This window comes from Lissotriton vulgaris, chromosome 4_1, assembly GCF_964263255.1.
Source record: "Lissotriton vulgaris chromosome 4_1, aLisVul1.2, whole genome shotgun sequence".
NCBI classification, from domain to species: Eukaryota; Metazoa; Chordata; class Amphibia; order Caudata; family Salamandridae; genus Lissotriton; species Lissotriton vulgaris.
This window is the reverse complement of record NC_141691.1, coordinates 1,597,357,294-1,597,376,476: the sequence shown is the minus strand read 5'-3', so window position 1 is coordinate 1,597,376,476 and position 19,183 is coordinate 1,597,357,294. Positions and strand designations below refer to the sequence as shown.

General features: G+C 45.1%; 1 protein-coding gene across 1 annotated transcript in view; it reads right to left on the bottom strand.

The window, feature by feature from the left end:
- The window catches only part of C4_1H8orf34 (chromosome 4_1 C8orf34 homolog), a 984,673-nt gene that overhangs the window by 725,904 nt on the left and 239,586 nt on the right, over positions 1-19,183 (bottom strand). The gene's annotated exons all lie outside the window — the stretch shown is intronic.

Sequence of the window (19,183 nt, the reverse complement as noted above, 5' to 3'; positions counted from 1 at the left end):
CTGTGCCCGTGGCTTTTAAGTCAATGCGCAAGCGCATTGACCTAAAATGCGCGTGCACATCACCAAATCGCCGTCTGTTCCCTCTCCCCGCTCCGCCCCCTCCCCTGCCCGCCGTGTCGCATTTCTCCTCCCCCCTCCCCTTCTCTCTCTTCCCTCCGTCTTGTTTATTTATGTTTTTTACCCGCTCCGCCCCCTCCCCTGCCCGCGAGCCGCACTCCTCCCACACCTCTCACACACAAGTGAAGCTTCACTTCAAAGGCCCCCGCATTTACATTTCACTCTTTCACTCGTCTCTTGTATTCTCTCACTCGCACGCTCAAACACACACACATTTACTCTTAGCCTCCGTGGCACTCTCGTTCTCCCTTTTGCATGCACATTTTTTGCTCTCAGCTTTCATTACTCTCTCTGCTGTTCCCCTTCTTCCACTCATCGTAACACCCTCGCTGTTTCCACTTCCTTTATGGAGTATCCGCAATATAACCCGGTCCCAGTTACATTTTGCGGACATGTTTTTTTAAAAAGAAAAGAACGTGAGCCAATGACACACGTATTCACACTGCCCGGAAGTGCGCATGCAAATATACAACTGCAGTAGACACACCAGGTAACGTGCACATGGCCTGAGACAGCCCAACTCTGAACACGCTACAAAGAACGAAGAAGCATCACACCACCCTATGAAGCAAATTCCGTTTAGGGACTTAAAATTATGTGACAAATACCCACTGTGTTCATGACAACGGTACAATAACTAACTTTGTAACCAATTCAAAATGACTTGGTTTCAACTCCAGACTTCAATTAAACTGACACATTCAATTTACTTACACACTATAAAAATCTCAATCAGGGTGGAAGGCAGAGAAATGCAGATCTAATAAGGAGGCCCTCGTCTTTAGTGATCCGTGCGCTGCAAACGTCTCGGAGGCATTCCTTCTCCCCGAAGTGTACTCCCACCTGCTTGTTAGTCAGTCCTACACCGTAACACTGATATCAGGCAGCTGTACCTGTGCTGCCAGCCCCATTAAACACCGAGATAATCACCCTCGGCGGAGCCGGGCTTCTCGCCACTAGGAGCGAAGCTCTCAAGCATCTGCTGAGCATCACTGCGAAACAAGGAGAGAGAGGCCAAGGCTCCTTGCACAACAACTCTTGTGATGGCAGGATAAGGACCTCTCTCCACCGCCACATGCGAGCACAAGAGGACAAGGAGGCGCTACGCAAAAGAAGCCACAGTGACCCCAACAGGACTCAAGACTACAGAAGGCTACTGCACTCCGCTCTATCCTGACAGACAAAAAACGGGGAACAGGTTAGACACACACATATATAGGTACACACACACACACATACACACACACTGCGATCCCTCTTGAAGTTGATAGCCAGGGCACTCCGGTATAGTTATGGTAAATAGCAGTTTATTTCCCAAGCGGAATATGTTCCACCCCTTGGGAATAAACTGCTATTTACCTTAACTATATCGGAGTGCCCTGGCTATCTACATCGAGAGGGAGCTGTGTTTATGGACGTTTACAGCAACGAGACGTAGCTCTGAATTTGGGCACCACTAGCGTCCAGGAAGCCCACAGGCAATACGAGAAACAATTGAAGAATATATAGCCAATTTTTATTAAAAGGAACATCACGTGAATCTAGCCTTAAAAAGCATCAACCGAGACAAATACTAAAACATTCTCTCTCTCGTAAGGCTCATCATTTACATCAGCCCCCACCAGTTTGCCTAGATTTCAGGGTGTGCAAACCTACCGGTGGGGTTTTCATTCTGGAAAACGTGTTCCCCTATTTATGCGTCCCCTCTCTGTTGCACAGTAGACATTAGAACAAAGACCTGGGACTATCAGGTGGAATACCAGCTCCACCAGAACTGTTAGGTTATTTTTGCTGGCCATCACACTCTTAGTCAACGAAAAGAGGGAGAGCACGAGAGTGCCCATTTAAATACCCGACTACTTTGGGCCAAATAGTATGTCATCCGCCGGGGGTCAGGGGCGGAGAAGTCATGTTGGCCAGAGCTAGTTTGCTTAGCCAGGTGACCAATGAAATATACTCAGCTAGAAGTGGGGATTACACTAAAGGACTGTCCCTCTTTAATGTTCCCCTGTTGGCGACGTGGCCTTCCATGTGCAAGACCCTGTTTTAGATGACCTCTGAACCGCAAGTGCAAAGGTCCCTACTGCACCAAACCTGGTTCCCCTTCTTTTACTCTTTTTCTTTCAGTCACTCTTTCCACAGCCTATCTGTCTTCATGACTGTCTTCAACCCTGAAAATGTCCATGAAGTATAAAACATCTTAATGTAAATTGTCCGGCAAATTCCCACGCTTCAAATGTCTCTGTAAAGAGCAACAATTTGAAAGTAAAAACCTGAAAAGAGCATTTTTTCTAGGCGAGTTTCGCAAATTTTTGAACAGTAGCAAAAACATCTGCAGCTAAACCCTGCGTGTAATACGTTTGCTGTGTGGGGAGTGCACATTTTTTTAACACCACCAACAACGTTTTGAGTAGTTATTTGGCTACCCCTAGTTCGTGGACTTTTCTGCTTTAACTGCATTTTCACCCAAGCATAGTTTAGTTTTTCCAGCGCATTGCCTATATTTCCCACCGATGGTGTTAGTTGGTGCTGAAAATTGTCCAGTTTTCTTACATCTTTAAAACTGTTTAGAATGCTGTTGGCCTGTATTTTTGGCCTCACAACCAACAACTCAGAAATGTCAAAGTCCCAACTTTCACCTGAAGAACATGGTGGTTTTGTCTACCTAAATCCTATTAATTGCAGTGCTTGCATCAATTGTGGCAACTTCGTGAGATAGAAAGTTTGCACACCCCTAGTTGTGTCCTGGCGGCTGTCGAATCAGCTAGCACCAAAGACTAGCTTACATTTTTGGGGGTTTCAAATGTTTACCATAGTTCAATGTACTAGGCGGATTTTTGCATAAGGGTGGAAATACTTACAAATGTACATTTCTCCAGTGGTCGAACACTTCAGTTTTCACATGAAATGTGTTCTGAATAAATTAAATGTATGAACTCAAAACTTTTTCCCTGAGATGCTAAGTCTCATTGCCCAACCTTTTAAGGGCCTAACTTTGAGTTGGGGGAAATGTGTGACTACACCAGGTGGCTGAAATTAATGATTCCTGCCAGTGCCTCAGCACATATTTCTTCATATTAACAGTTAAAACCCACAGATGGATGGCTGCACAAAACGGGCTTCTGCAGCAATCGGTGCAAATGTGTTTGCATTGCTCATTCTGTGCAGATTTTGGTGCAAGCATTGCAGTGCACGAGTGCCATGGTACTATGTTGGTTGTTCAAGGGTAGATGGGTTCAGATCTTCGTTTCGGTCTGCCCTTTAGTTTTCACAACAAAGCAAAGACAACCCTGAAAATGTCCATGAAGTATTAAACATCTTAATGAAAATGTCCGGCAAATTCCCACTGAACACCACCGCATCCACCACCACCGCATCCACCACAACCACATCCACCGCATCCACCACCACATCCACCATCACCTCCACATCCACCATCACCTCCACATCCACCATGACATCCACCGCCACATCCACCACCCCATCCACCACCACCACCGCATCCACCACCACCACTGCATCCACCACCACATCCACCGCATCCACCACCACATCCACCATCACCACCACATCCACCATCACCACCACATCCACCATCACCACCACATCCACCATGACATCCACCACACCCACCACCACCACATCCACCACACCCACCACCACCACATCCACCACATCCACCACACCCACATCCACCACACCCACATCCACCACACCCACCACACCCACACCCACCACCACATCCACCACCACATCCAACACAACCACCACCGCATCCACCACCACATCCACCACATCCACCATCACCTCCACATCCACCATGACATCCACCACATCCACCACCGCATCCACCACCACCACCGCATCCACCACCACATCCACCATCACCTCCACATCCACCATGACATCCACCACCACATCCACCACATGCACCACCACATCCACCACCACCACATCCACCACCACCACCACCGCATCCACCACCACCACCGCATCCACCACCACATCCACCACATCCTCCATCACCTCCACATCCACCATGACATCCACCGCCACATCGACCACCACCACATCTACCACATGCACCACCACCGCATCCACCACCACATCCACCACACCCACCACCACCACATCCACCACACCCACCACCACCACATCCACCACCAGGTGCAAATGCAATGTTCTTGGATTTTCGTCACAATAAAATACACTGAACATAATCTTCACAAAATTAAATTACAAACGTTTAAGCTATTGCCATTTATAAATTACAATAAATTTTATTTAAGTATTAATTATTTACAAAATTAAAAGCCATTGATATTTGCAATATCAATACATCTAAGTCACGTAAAGACAACACACATTGCATTACAAATGCTATAGGTGTCACATTTGCGAAAGTTAAAACTATTGACATTGTAACTGACAAAGCTATTACTTTTGCTATTTTCAAAACCAACACATAAATAAAAAAAGTGTCATTTACAATACCAATTGCTCAAACTTTCCTAATGCGAGACCTATTGCATTTCCAATGCTTGTTTTTTTTTAACATGGTCCTATGATTACACCAACCCTCATATACGTGAGGAAGTTAAAGGGGCCTAGACGGAAACAATGAGTTATGGGTCCCCCAGGAATAAAAGAGTGTAAAATTGGCTTGTTAAATCTGTGAAAGTCTTGGTGAAGATGAGGACAAAAAATTAATTTAAAAAAATAAAAATAAATATAAAAAATATTTTAGAATAAATAATATTGACCTGGGACTAATAAAATGAAAAGTTTAGTTATGCATTTAATTAATTGAAATCTGTTTTAATTTGCAAAAAATGTGTTAATGAATTTCATATATTTTTAAAATTGATTGCCCTATTTAAAAATAAAATCAATAATTATACCTAAGTTTATAACTCAAAAGCTAAATATGTAGAATGCATGTTCTGTGGGGCGTTAGTTTAATTTCCTGCTCCACTGGTTTCTATAGGAGTGTGTTGCAGCACCACTGGTTGGCCACATGTGGAGCTTGTCGTGCTACAAGGCTGGCTGGATTACATTTAAGACTGGCAATAATTGAGCTGTAGCAAATTTACAAGCAGATTCGGTGAATTTTAATGTGTTTACTCTCTTGTAGGTTTTTGTTTTATATTAGAATGTTCCTCTGTACACCCCTCCCAAATTGTGTTTTAACCTCACCCATTTTGCTGTAGTTATTTACCATATTCGCACCAATCTCCCGGGTTCCTCATCACATTTACTAAAAAATGGATTTCTATGTGTGCACAGATCTCCACCACTGTAGTAAAGATCTCTGTACATAGACTATGGGGATAACAGAGGGGGAGATCTCCACCCATACGGTGTGAATTGCATGAGTTAGTAAATAAATAGTAGTATTGTAGTACTACTTTACATACTCCAAAATGCAGGTTGTGAATTGGGCCCGAAGTGTTTACATTTTTAGATTTCAATAAATGGCACTCTAGTAAGGCAAAGGTCTGTGTGCAGCCCCCTGCACCATGACACATAGCACAGATAGGGTACCTAGGAATGTAGGAAATATTTGCCCACCTACTTCGAAACAAAACATGATTTTAGACTGCATGTTTTGCTTTGTTGAGCCATGTTCTGCTGGAGGCCTGTGCCAAGTGTTGGCTCAAGAGAGGAGGTTTTCTTTGATGTCCTGGTGGCTAAATTAGAAGGGCCAGTTAGCTGACGGCCGGCTGCAACTTTACAGGACTCCTGCCTGTTTCTGCGTTGTAGCACTGAATCACCCTTTGCTGCCACTTTAAAGACCTTTAGACTCACCACTCTGTGTTGGAAAGTGGGTTATTGGTAGGGGCAAATGTAGGTCTGCCACTGGCAATTACGCCACTAACACATGATAGGACTCCGCACAGGTCTTAGAAAATTATTCCTTTGCTCAACCCTTGGTAAAGTGGCTGCGAGCAGACAGGCTTAACTTCAAAGACAGGTATGTAAAGCATTTAAAAACACAATTTCAGTAAACAATTAAGACACAACAAAAAATAAAAATTCAACACCAATTTATAAAAATAGGTCATATTTTTATCTTTTAAATGACACCAAAACAAAAATAATCCACTGTAGGCAACCAGAGATAGGAATTTTTAAAGATTAGTCACTTTCTAGTGCTTAGAAACCAACAGTGCCCCTTAAGTCATTTTGTTTTCTCTGTCAGGGACACACCTTTATAAATTGTTCTGAAGAATTCTCACCACTGTAGTGGGCCGCCTTCTTCAGCAAAAGGGGGTTCAGTTAGAACACCTTGATGGCGTTCTGCTTGCGGGTCCCAAAGTATCCAACACACAATCCAAGGTTCTGGAATCTCCAAGAGGGTCCTTGAAAGTGTGAAACTTCAATTCCGCAATCCACTTGAACAAAACCCTTACAAATCCACTGGTACTCCAGGCTTTGAATTCTTTGTGGGGCTGTCCAGGTGAGCTCTGTTAACCTGTAGCTTGCAGGGAGTTCCACTCTTGAGTCCTTTGGCAGCAAGGTAATCATCAGGGCTGCAGTTTCACTTGGTGCAGTCTCCCAGAGGTCAGGCCTTAGAGTTCCTTGCACAGCAAAATCATCAGCAGAGCACTCCTTGCTTCATTCAGTTTCAAGCAGCAGATCTGGAGGGTTCTGCCCCTCTCAGATACTTATTCAAAATTCTCTGGGTCAAGCACCAGGTCACTGCTGACCAATGAGAGCAGGGCAACTCCTCATAGTTATGACCACATCCTGCAGGGTGTGGCATTAGTTTGTCCCAGAGTGCATCATTCTTCCAAATCCATAAAGGCTGATTTTCCAGCAAGAGCTGACTAAACACAGCCCCTGGGATTGCTTATTTCCATGGACTCTTCCCCCTACCATCTGCACATACCTTCCTTAAGCCTAGCCCTGACTCTGGGTGAAGACTGTCATAGTGGACTGAAACCCAGGCCTCCCCTCTGCCTTTGAAGAGCGTAGTTTACGACGCCACCTCCTGGCCTGGCATTCCTATAGAACAGCACACTGCCCTCCTAGCAACCTGGCTAATTCACTTAACTCTGACCAATCAGGGCAGACCACTGAAAGGCTGAATTTGGACTTACAAACAAAAAAGTCTCATAACTTATTGTATGCACACTTTAGGAGAAATTGAAAAATATAATATTGTTGGATTTACTACTACCATTCTGGGAAGTCTTTGAATGGTCCGGCTAGTCCTCTCCTATCAATATTTATTAATCAATCACTTCCTACCATGTTAACCTATGGGCCATGGGGTTTGCAATAGGGAAAATGACCTGGGCTACTTTTCAAGAACCAGGGCTTAGAAAACCATATTTAATAAGTATTTCCCTAATTTCTACAGGACCCCCACCCCCTGTGCATCTAGGGGAGACTTCAGGGGTTATGAATCTGCAGAAATATTGCAGATCATCCTTACCCAATTATTCTAGCATCAAAGTCGAATTTGAGCAGCTCTTTAATATAATGTGGGGAGTGAAATGTAAAATTTCACTTTACCCAGGCATCTACAAACTCATTTTATAAGCATGCTCCTTATAGATAACTGAACCCCCACCCCTGGGATACCTAGGGGTGACCCTGGGGGTCCCTAATATGCAAAAACATGGTAGGACTTTAATTTTTAAGGGCCCCTACCCTCAAAGTCGAGTTTGGGCACAATTTAAGGTTTAAAAGCTGTCCTGGCCACCAGTGCAGCTTTTAAACTGACCTCAGGCTTCAGCACTGCATACATGCTGGTGCAGAGAATCTGCTGGCCTCTAAACTGCCATGCCCCAGGATACTGGAGACTTCTAGGTAGTTTCAATCCCCTGCCCTATTACATACTAGGGGCGTAGGTGGTAGGTCATGTCAATTACAGGGGTACCCCACCATTCCATAGTGTACCCTAGTGTATGTTGGGTGTCTTAATTGTATTCTAATGTGTTCCTTTTAGCTTGGCACTGGCCCTGGGGATGATTAAACAGAGCCCAGGGTCAGTCATAGTCAGTTACCACCAGTTCCAGTCAGCACAAAGTTGGGGGGTGCCCAGGGCACAGGATGACTTTGCAACCTAGCCCCCCAAACGAAAGGTGATGGGTTACTAACCTACACCACGGTAGTCCTCTTCGGCTAAGTGGAAAAACCTGGAAAGTCCATCTGCATTGGCCTGGGCAAACCCAGGTCTGTGTTCCACTGTAAAGTCCATTCCCTGTAGGGAAATGGACCACCTTAACAGCTTGGGATTCTCCCCTCTCATCTGCATGAGCCAACTGAGAGGCCTGTGGTCATTTCGAACACGAAAGTGAGTCCCAAACAAATATGGTCTCAACTTTTTCAGTGACCACACAAAGGCAAAAGCCTCTCTCTCAATGGTACTCCACCTCTGCTCTCTGGGAAGAAGCCTCCTGCTAATAAAGGCAACTGGCTGGTCAAGGCTCCCTTCATTCAGCTGTGACAAAACTCACCAATCCCTTGCTCTGAAGCATCAGTCTGAACTACAAATTCGTTTGTGTAGTCAGGGGCCAGTAACACTGGTGGTGAGCACATAGCAGCTTTCAAAGTGTCAAAAGCCTTCTGACACTCTGGGGTCCAAATCACCTTTTTTTAGCCTCTTTTTAGAAGTCAGTTCTGTTAGGGGCCCCACAATGGTCCCATAATTTTAAACAACCCTTCTATAGTACCCTGTCAGTCCAAGGAATGCCCTGACCTGAGTCTGGGTGACAGGAGCTGTCCAATCTAAAATAGTTTGGATTTTAGCTTGGAGAGGCTGCACATGGCCCCCACCTACCAGGTGGCCCAGGTACACTACAGAAATCTGCCCTATTTGATACTTGCTTGCCTTAATAGTCAGGCCTGCCTGCTGCATGGCCTGAAGCACTTCCCTAGGTGGTTTAAGTGATCCCCCAAGTAGAACTGTATACAGCTATATCATCCAGGTAAGCTGCACTGAACTGTTCCAACCCAGACAAGACCCTGTTCACCAACCTTTGGAAGGTGGCAGGTGCATTCTTTAATCCAAAGGGTATTACCTTGAATTTATAATGTCCCTCTGGTGTGGAGAATGTTGACCTCTCCTTTGCTCCATCAGTGAGGGCAATCTGCCAGTAACCTGGAGTCAAATCAAAAGTACTCAGGTACTTAGCAGCCCCTAACCTATCAATGAGCTCATCAGCTCTAGGTATAGGGTGAGCGTCCGTCTTTGTGACTGCATTCAAACCTCTATAGTCCACACAGAACCTTAACTCCTTGGGTCCCACCTGAGGGTTAGGTTTAGGTACCAGTACCACTGGACTGGCCCATGGACTCTCAGGCGGTTCAATTATCCCCAGCTCCAGCATCTTAGCAACCTCAGCTTTAATGCTGGCTCTGACATGGTCAGACAACCTGTACAGTTTATTTTTGATAGGTCGGCTGTCACCAGTGTCAATGTGGTGCACACACCACTCAGTGATGCCTGGGGTCAGAGAGAACAGGCCAGCAAACTGCTCCTGCACCTGCTTACAGTCTCTGTGCTGCTGGTCTATCAACTTGGGAGAGAGAACAACTCCCTCCACTGACCCATCTTGCACATAAATGGAGATGAGGTCGGGCACAGGCTCAGTTTCATTCTCCACACCCTCATCAGTGGCCAGTAACATGGTCATGTCTGCCCTGTCATGGTGGGGTTTCAATCTATTCACATGCAGGACCCTGTGTGGGTTCCTGGGGGTGCCATGGTCAACCAAATAGGTAACCTCACCCTTCTTTTCCAAGATTGGATAGGACCCACTCCACTTGTCATGGAGGGTCCTGGGAGCCACAGGCTCCAACACCCACACCAATTGTCCTGGAGTATTCTCAGGCATAGTAGCCTTTTGATCATACCAGTTCTTCATGAGCTCCTGGCTGGCCTCCAGTTTCCTGTTTGCCTTGTACATGTACTCGGCCATTCTAGATCTCACGCCTAGCACGTAATCAAGCACATTATCCTTAGCTACTTTAAGAGGCTTCTTTAAAGACTCTCTTAGCAGGCTCAATGGCCCCCTCACAGGTTGTCCAAACACCAGCTCAAAAAGACTGAAACCAACCCCTTTCTGTGGCACCTCCCTGTAGGCAAACAGTAAGCATGGAAGGAAAACATCCCATCTCCTCCTGAGTTTCTCTGACAACCCATTCATCATGCCCTTCAGGGTTTTGTTGAATCTCTCAACCAGACTATTTCCTTGTGGGTGATAGGGGGTGGTGAACTTGTAGTTGACACCACACTCATCCCACATAGCAGTCAGATAGCTGGACAGGAAGTTTGTGCCCCTATCTCACACCACCTCTTATGGAAACCCACTCTGGTGAACACACCAAGCAGTGCTCTATCCACTGCAGGTGCATCAATGGTTCTAAGAGGTATGGCTTCAGGGTATCTAGTAGCATGGTCAACTACCACTAAGATATACCTATTCCCTGATGCAGTAGGTGGGTCCAGGGGACCAACAATGTCCATCCCCACCCTTTCAAAAGGAACCCCAACCACTGGCAGTGGTATTAGGGGAGCCTTTGTCTTGCCCCCTGCCTTGCCACTGGCCTGACAGGTGACACAGAAGCTCAAAAACTCCTTTACCTTTTCTGACATATTGGGCCAGTAGAAATGGTTCACCATCCGGTTCCATGTCTTTGTCCGTCCCAAATGTCATGCCAAGGGGATATCATGACCCAAAGTCAGGATGAACTCTCTGTACTTCTGGGGCACCACCAATCTCCTGGTGGCCCCCTCCTTGAGGTTTCTGGCCTCAGTATAAAGCAGTCCATCTTCCCAGTAGAGTTTGTGAAACCCACTGTCATCCCCCTCCTCTTGCTTAGAAGCAATCTGCCTTAAGCTCTCAAGGGTGGGACAGTCACGCTGTCCCTGACTGAACTCCTCTCTGGAGGGTCCACCTGCTCCTGTCAGTTCTGCAAAATCCGACAGCTCTGGCAGGGATGGAGCCCCTCCCTCAGAGGCCAGATCCTCCCCATCAGAGATTCTTCCTGCACCTCTGGAGTTCCTTGGGCTGGCTCACCAGGCCCAGTGCCCTTGTCCTTGGATGCTTGGCCCTTTGTTCCAGGGTCCAAGTGTCCAGCCCCTCCCTTCTGGCTAGTCTGTGACCTAGTCACAGCACATACCCACTCAGGGAGCTCCAATATTTTCATATGGAGTCCTCTCGCCGCCTCTGACCACGCAGAGGCTTCAAGATCATTGCCCAGTAAACACTGGACCGGGAGCACCTTTGACATAGCTACCTTCATAGGGCCTGTCACACCTCCCCATTCCAAATCCACCACAGCCATGGGATGGAGTTTGGTAGTGCTGTCTGCATATGTCACCTGGTGAAATTCACCAGGTAACAACCTCTCTGGCGGCACCAGTTCATCCAGGACCATAGTTACACTAGCCCCAGTGTCTCTGAAAGCCTCAACCTCGGTTCCATTCACTTTAGGCCTCTGCCTGTACTTGTCCATGTTTGGTGGTAAGGCAGCAAGGGTGGCAATATTCACCCATCCCAGGGACACTAAGGTTGCTTTCACCACCTGACTACCCCTCTCTGGGGCACCACTCTCCACCCCTACACTTACACTGGCAATCCCTGTGGATGGCCCCTTAGGGGGGAGCTTCTTGGTGCAGACAGCATCTCCCTGCTTATGCCCTGGCTGGTTACAGTCAAAGCAATTACCCACCTTTGAGGGATCAAAGAACCTACCAGGCTTTCCCTGAAACCCCCTCCCTTTGAATTTGGGTTGACTCGGGCCCCCCCTCCTTGTGCAGGTTGTTGTGGGTCTTTGGAGGACTCCTTAGGATTTTGACCTTCATTTCCCCAGGCTTTCCCCTGGGGAGGGTCCTGTCTTCCTTTCTTCTGGTCACCACCCTGATGCTGAATGGAAACCCGGGTTCTCACCCACTCATCAGCTGATTCCCCCAGCTCTCTGGGGTCTGTCAGCTTAGAGTCCACTAGATACTGGTGTAACTTCTCTTCTGCACAATGAGTCAAAACGTGTTCTTTCAAAAACAAATTATATAATCCCTCATATATGTCAACTTTGTTACCAACAATCCAGCCTTCCAGTGCCTTTACTGAAACGTCCACAAAGTCTACCCAAGACTTTGAACTCAATTTCTGCGTGCCTCTAAAATTAACCCTGTACTGTTCTGGAGTCAGACCAAATCTCTTGACTAAGCATGCCTTCATCTGCTGGTATGATTCTGCATCATCTCCCTTCAAGGTCAGGAGCCTATCCCTCCCAGCTACTGGAATCAACTCCCATTGGAGTGCACCCCAATACCTAGAGTGAACCCTACTCATTTTAAGGGCCCTCTCAAAAGCTGCTAGCCACTTGTCAATCTCATCCCCGTCAGTGTACTTGGGTACTATGCCCTCGGGAAGTTTAGGTTCAAATCTACCACCCCTGAACATCTCAGCATCTTCTTCACTTTCACTGCCACCATTCCTTTTCTCCTCCTCCCTCTCCCACTTTCTCTTAGCCAATTCGAATTTCTCCCTCTCCAAGGCAATCAGCCCTAATTGAGCGTGAAGCTGTCTCTCTGCAAGGGACAGTAGTGGTACCAGAGTAATAGACCCTTCTCCACTCCCATCACCACCTTGATTCACCTGGCTAACACTAGTCACAATGGGAAAGGTCTCATCCTCACCCCTTTCTCGGGTGAGGTTGGGGGGAACATCTTCCCACCCCCCTGGGTTCTCCTCAGCTGCCCTGGCCCAGGCCTTTAGGGACTCAAGCAACCCTGCATTCCTCGTCTTCTTGGCAGCATGCAGCCCCATAAGTCCACACTGTTCCCTAAGATCAGCCATCTTAAACTGGGACAGTTTAGCCAGGTCCAGCTCCATGGTTCCCTAGTTTTGGGTCACAAAAAACTAGGCACAATAGACTTAGAACAATTTGGAAAAATCAAAACAATGGATTAAAAACAGTTTAGTCCAAATTCAAAAAAATCAAACTCAAAAGATTTGTTCTAAGGCAATTTAGAGTATTTTTATAATCTTAAATTATTCACTGAAAGGTGTACTTTTTAAACACAAGTCCTCATCCACACCGCTGAACACCAAATGTTGGAAAGTGGGTTATTGGTAGGGGCAAATCTAGGTCTGCCAATGGCAATAAGGCCACTAACACATGATAGGACTCAGCATAGGTCTTAGAAAATTATTCCTTTGCTCAACCCTTGGTAACGTGGCTGTGAGCAGACAGGCTTAACTTCAAAGACAGGTATGTAAAGCATTTAAAAGCACCATTTCAGTAAACAATTAAAGCACAATACAAAATAAAAACCCAACACCAATTTATAAAAATAGGTAATATTTTTATCTTTTAAATGACACTAAAACGAAAATAATCCACTGTTGGGAACAAGAGATATGAATTTTTGAATATTAGTCACTTTCTAGTGCTTAGAAACCAACAGTGCCCCTTAAGTCATTTTGTTTTCTCTGTCAGGGACACACCTTTATAAATTGTTCTGAAGAATTCACAGCACTGTAGTGGGCCGCCTTCTTCAGCAAGCGGGGTCCAGTTAGAACATCTTCCTGGCGTTCTGCTTGCAGGTCGCAAAGTATCCAACACATAATCCAAGGTTCTGGAATCTCCAAGAGGGTCCTGGAAAGTGTGAAACTTCAATTCCGCAATCCACATGAACAAAACCCTTACAAATCCACTGGTACTCCAGGCTTTGAATTCTTTGTGGGGCTGTCCAGGTGAGCTCTGTGAACCTGTAGCTTGCAGGGAGATCCACTCTTGAGTCCTTTGGCAGCAAGGTGATCCACAGGGATGCAGTTTCACTTGGTGCAGTCTCCAGAGGTCAGGCCTTAGAGTTCTTTGCACAGGAACATCATCAGCAGGGCACTTCTTGCTTCATTCAGTTTCAAGCAGCAGATCTGGAGTGCTCTGCCCCTCTCAGATACTTATTCAAAATTCTCTGGGTCAAGCACCAGGTCACTGCTGACCAAAGAGAGCAGGGCAACTCCTCATAGTTATGACCACATCCTGCATAGTGTGGCATTAGTTTGTCCCAGAGTGCATCATTCTTACAAATCCATAATGGCTGATTTTCCAGCAAGGAGGTAAGAGCTGACTAAACACACCACCAGGGATTGCTTATTTTCATGGACTCTTCCCCCTACCATCTGCACATACCTTCATTAAGCCTAGCCCTGACTCTGGGTGAAGACTGTCATAGTGGACTGAAACCCAGGCCTCCCCTCTGCCTTTGAAGAGCCTAGTTTACGACGCCACCTCCTGGCCTGGCATTCCTACAGAACAGCACACTGCCCCCCTAGCAACCTGGCTAATTCACTTAACTCTGACCAATCAGGGCAGACCACTGAAAGGCTGAATTTGGACTTACAAACAAGAAAGTCTCATAATTTATTCTATGTACACTTTAGGAGAAATGTAACAATATAATATTGTTGGATTTACTACTACCATTCTGGGAAGTCTTTGAATGGTCCGGCTAGTCCTCTCCTATCAATATTTATTAATCAATCACTTTCTACCATGTTAGCCTATGGGCCATGGGTTTTGCAATAGGGAAAATGACCTGGGCCACTTTTCAAGAACCAGGGCTTATAAAACCATATTTAATAAGTATGTCCCTAATCTACAGGACCCCCTGTGCAACTAGGGGAGACTTCAGGGGTTCTGAATCTGCAGTAATACTGCAGATCATCCTTACCCAATTCTTCTAGCATCAACATCGAATTTGAGCAGCTCTTTAATACAATGTGGGCAGTGAAATTTAAAATTTCACTTTACCTAGGCATATAATAACTCATTTTATAAGCGTGCTCCTTATAGATAACTGAACCCCCACCCCTGGAATACCTAGGGGTGACCCTGGGGTCCCTAATATGGAAACACATGGTAGGTTTTTAATTTGTAAGGAGGGGCCCTACCCCCAAAGTCGAGTTGGGGCACAATTTAAGGTTTAAAAGCTGTCCTGGCCACCAGTGCAGCTTTTAAACTGACCTCAGGCTTCAGCACTGCACACATGCTGGTGCAGAGAATCTGCTGGCCTCTAAACTGCCATGCCCCAGGATACTGGAGACTTCTAGGTAGTTTCAATCCACTGCCCTATTACATACTAGGGGCTTAGGTTACAATTACCCGGTACCCCACCATACCATAGTGTACCCTAGTGTGTGTTGGGTGCCTTAACTGTATTCTAATGTGTTCCTTTTAGCTTGGCACTGGCCCTGGGCCTGGTTAAACAGAGCCCAGGGTCAGTCAGAGTCAGTTACCACCAGTTCCAGTCAGAAAAAAGTTGGGGGGTGCCCAGGGCACAAGATGACTTTGCAACGCTCTTCAATCTATTGACTCGATCTACATCACCTGTGCCAAGATCATACATGATCTAACCACCAGGTATCCTCAGATGACTGATTAACCAGGATTAACTCTGGTTCTTTGTGGGCTGTCATCCCCAATTCTCATTTCTGTCCTGATGAACACCCGTCTTGACTACTTAATAGAGTAAATTTGGGTTGAAACCTCAATGATCTTACACGGTCCAGATTGACCAAGGCTCTACGTGCAAAAGACTAATTAATGTATAGGCAACAGAGTCATTGTGTTTTTGCCTAATTTTCTAGCCTTCTTTTCCATGTACATAATTTTTTAATCAAGCTGAATATCTTGCACACTAAACTCTAGCACTGACCACAAATGTCACTTAATCACACATCACTTAAAAACCTCACCTCGTATTGACAGCCTTTGTTTACAAATGTGTAGATATATATGAATGATTCAATTTATATAAAACAATAGAGTATTCAGCAATTTGTGTCACGTGTGTTACTGTTTGTAATGTGTTCCATATGTCAAGACAGCTGAATAGCGTACAAACACTAAACGTGTTCATAAGAAATAGTTGTTAAACCCGACAGAACCAAGCAGCAGAAATTATACAGGCAAACCATATTTCTGTTTGCTTTGAAAAGCCTTGACCAATGATCTCCTTCTGCTTAGAGCTTCCTGTATGAACTGTGACAAAGTTTATGTGCTACAATTTAGAAGGGATTCCTCAAATACTTAAAATCCACCAGCAGTTCTCTTCTCTCTCTCCTCTTCTTCCACCTCCCCTTACCACATTACTAAGCTTAATATTGTCAGAGCTCACTATGTAGAAAATTATAATGAGCATCCCTCGGTTGGGAAAAGAAGGATCACTCGAAAAGGAATGTATTGAAAAGGTCTCACCCTCAGTCTCCTTGGTTAGAATAACAGTCCTACTATTTGTTGCTTAGAAATTCAATTTTCAACTAACCTTCCTCAAAAAGAATTGTTTCTAAATGTCAAATCCAAACATAAATAGAGTATGTTGTAATCATCCATGTGACACATCCGAGCAAATGTATAACTTCATAAGGGTGTATTGTAGAATGGGTTGTGGACAGGTACACGTGTAAAAGATGTTCTATGGAGACAAGTGTCTGTTGCCTTAAGGACAAGCTCCTGAATCGTAACTGCTGTGTAACCCTCGCGAGAGATGAGACTCGCCATCTTGGCACGTTACTGGAAGGTGCTGACTTGGCACGCCTCCATTGAGAGATCAAAGGCTCTTCAGGCTAGGAGTAAATCCACACCCACTCGTGAATCCTTTGTCATGCGTGGCACAAATCAGAAGGAGGGTTCCCTTGCTTACGTTATCTAAATATAAGTCAAACAACCACCTATTCTGCACCTTTCCTGCAGTAGTCAGGAGAGCTCACTTATCCGATTGTCCTCATACAATCTTTCATACAATCTTTCATACAGTCCTAGCCCCTTAGGTCAAGTGAAACCACAAAAGCACTTACAGTCTAATGAGATTTTTGATATAATACGTTACCAAGGCGTGAAAATGTCATTAAAAATATTTTTATTTTTTAAAAAAAGTATTAAAAACATTGGCAAATATCCCTCAAATATACACGTGTTTCTTGGCAAAGTATCAGTCAAATAATTCATGTATCTTCAGACCAAAATATTGTAACATATTTAAAAACAATCAAGCTAATCCAAGTCAATGCGTTTCGGTGGATCCTGCTATGCGCACCACCTTCCTCAGGACAAATATAAAACACAGACTTCTGTGAGAAAGATATAATAAATAATAAAGAGAAAAAGAGGGAAAAAAAGACATAAACACTATCCGTCCTTGGTATACGTTTACATAAACAGCAATGCATAATATATTTGTTAACATCATTTCTACTTCCCTAGACATATTGGGCACAACTTCTTATATGTCAAACAGTTCATTTTCAGTAATTTTCAGTAATTCCTAACTACAAATAACCTTATAGGGATCATATCCCTCTTTTTCTCTTTATTATTTATTACATCTTTCTCACAGAAGTCTGTGTTTTAAATTTGTCCTGAGGAAGATGGTGCGCATAGCAGGATCCACTGAAACGAGTCGACTTGGATTAACTTGATTGTTTTTAAATATGTTGCAATATTTTCGTCTGAAGATACATGAATTATATAACTGATACTTTGACAAGAAACACATGTATATTTGAGGGATATTTGCCAATGTTTTTAATACTTTAAAAAAATATATATATATATTTTTAATGACATTTTCACGCCTTGGTAACGTATTATATACAAAATCTCATTAGACTGTAAGTGCTTTTGTGGTTTCACTTGACCTAAGGGGCTAGGACTGCATGAAAGATTGTATGAAAGATTGTATGAAGACAATCGGATGAGTGAGCTCTCCTAACTACTGCAGGAAAGGTGCAGAATAGGTGGTTGTTTGACTTATATTTAGATAACGTAAGCAAGGGAACCCTCTTAGTTTTGTGATTGTTTACCCTGTTCCCTTGTGGCCTAAAGGGTTACTCTCTTTCTTTTTTACACAAATCAGAAGACCCCTAGAATGAGGGGGTGCATCAAATGTCTTCTGTAGCAGCTCTTACTGCAGGGTCTGCTGGGTGAGGGGTCAGGTCTGCTTAGGTAGGGGATTTTGGAAGCGCATGCCTTTCAGAAGAGGGGCACCTAAGATACTACATTCACATAGACACTGGTTTGATCCCTGTGTTTGAGAAGGGTGTGCAGCATTCAACAACTGTGTGTGGAGCCAACGTTGAACTGTTTGGTTAAAGCGTGCATTTCTGATTTCTCCCCATCAAGATTAGAGCATCTCTTTTCATGCGGTTTTCAATCCGGCTATTTTTGTAAATAATTTCCAAACGAACAGCAACAACATTTATTTTTCAATCAGTAGAAAGTTTGTTCAAATTTGGATGCTTTTCATGACACTTTTGAAATACAGCCTCGTTTGAAACAAATTGACGTAATTGGAGGTGAGTTAATGCCAGTGTATGCTTACACTGCAGTATGTACTCAGTGGCAGATTTACAAGCCCCTTGCGCCTCATTTACACTGCCACTACGTCACTTTTGTGACGCAGCGGCGGCGCAAAAGATGCGCCATGGTCGGGCTATTTACAACGTGACGCATCAGGGAGATGCGTCACGTTGTAAAGCCCTGTGCCTTAAGGAGGCGTTCTGGGTCAGGGGGGGGGGGCGTTCTGGCGCAGGAACGCCTCCTAAAAGTGGCTGAGTGAAATCTACAAGATTTCACTCAGTCACTTTTAGGCCAATGCTACGTCAAAACCCTGTGCCTGCTTGAAGCAGGCATAAGGCTTGACGCAGCATTAGTAGAATGGGCCCCAGACCATTGCTGGAGCTGCATCGCGCATGCGACGCAACTCCAGCAATGCGACACCTTTACGGCACAGATGCTTGACGCACCTGTGCCGTTTTTGCCCCATGGCGCGCCGCATTTACAATGGGGCAAAAATGGGCATCATGGTTGGCGGAGGCATATGCGCCAACTGCTAATTTGCAGGGATGCGCCAGAAATTGTAAATATGCCCCTTACAACGTGACGCATCTGGGAGATGCGTCACGTTGTAAAGCCCTGTGCCACAAGTAGGCATTCCTGTGCAGGGGGAAGGGGGGGGGGGGGGGGGGGCGTTCCGGAGCAGGAACGCCTCTTAAAAGTGGCTGAGTGAAATCTACAAGATTTCACTCAGTCACTTTTAGGC